This window comes from Ptychodera flava, chromosome 18 (genome assembly GCF_041260155.1).
Source record: "Ptychodera flava strain L36383 chromosome 18, AS_Pfla_20210202, whole genome shotgun sequence".
In the NCBI taxonomy this organism is placed as follows: domain Eukaryota; kingdom Metazoa; phylum Hemichordata; class Enteropneusta; family Ptychoderidae; genus Ptychodera; species Ptychodera flava.
This window is the reverse complement of record NC_091945.1, coordinates 32,351,980-32,352,802: the sequence shown is the minus strand read 5'-3', so window position 1 is coordinate 32,352,802 and position 823 is coordinate 32,351,980. Positions and strand designations below refer to the sequence as shown.

Below are 823 nucleotides of genomic sequence, written 5' to 3'. Positions count from 1 at the left end.
GATGTTCTTTGTGTTTGGAAATTTTATTCTTCAGCCCATGAGAGAATCCAGACGGCTTTGCATCATTTGATAGTGTCAAAGGGGTCATAAGGTGCTATCAGTCATAGCAAGAGTGAATTGAATTGAATTGAATAATTTATGATTATGAATATTGACAAAACTTAAATATTTTCGTCAATATTGTAAACTTAAAAAAGTACCCTACGGCACTTGAATCATAAATGATGATCAGTGTTTACGCCAAATTCACGCAGTTGTAGCATAGATCCTCAGAAATGGTCAATATAGTTACACTGCAGCAGCATTGCTCAGTAACCATATGATCATATAAGATAAATAAATGAGATGTTAAAAGTGTTTTAGTCCTTCCTGCGCCATTACTGTAAAATAATCGCAATCATACCAATCAATAATCCGATAACACTAGGTCAAAATTTGTAAGACAATACTAGTTGTAAACAGAGACACAAAACAGCACAGAACAGACAGTAAATAGACGGTACACAAAGTCAAATTCATGAAAGAAGATATATGGACCTCTGGCCAAAAGACCAAGAAGTGATGTCAGGTATTTCGAAAGTAATTCGCAGGTCAAATTGACCCTTTTGCGCAGATGGCGAAAAAAAATACTGGCGCGTTGCGTAGGCCGGGAATCGAACCCGGGTCTAAAGCTTGGAAGGCTTCAATGCTAACCACTACACCACCTACGCCGCTGAGAGAGGAAGGCACCACTAATATACCAGAATTTAACGTTTCAAAATCTAACATTTATACATTTATAAACATAATTATTATTCTATGTGGATATGATAATCATGTTATT

At 36.1% G+C, this 823-nt stretch overlaps 1 non-coding gene across 1 annotated transcript; it reads right to left on the bottom strand.

Moving 5' to 3' along the window:
* Positions 1-638: 638 nt before the first annotated feature.
* Trnag-ucc (transfer RNA glycine (anticodon UCC)) lies at positions 639-710 on the bottom strand. Its single transcript has one exon. It is a non-coding gene; the product is annotated as a tRNA-Gly (tRNA).
* Between the last annotated feature and the right edge of the window lie 113 nt (positions 711-823).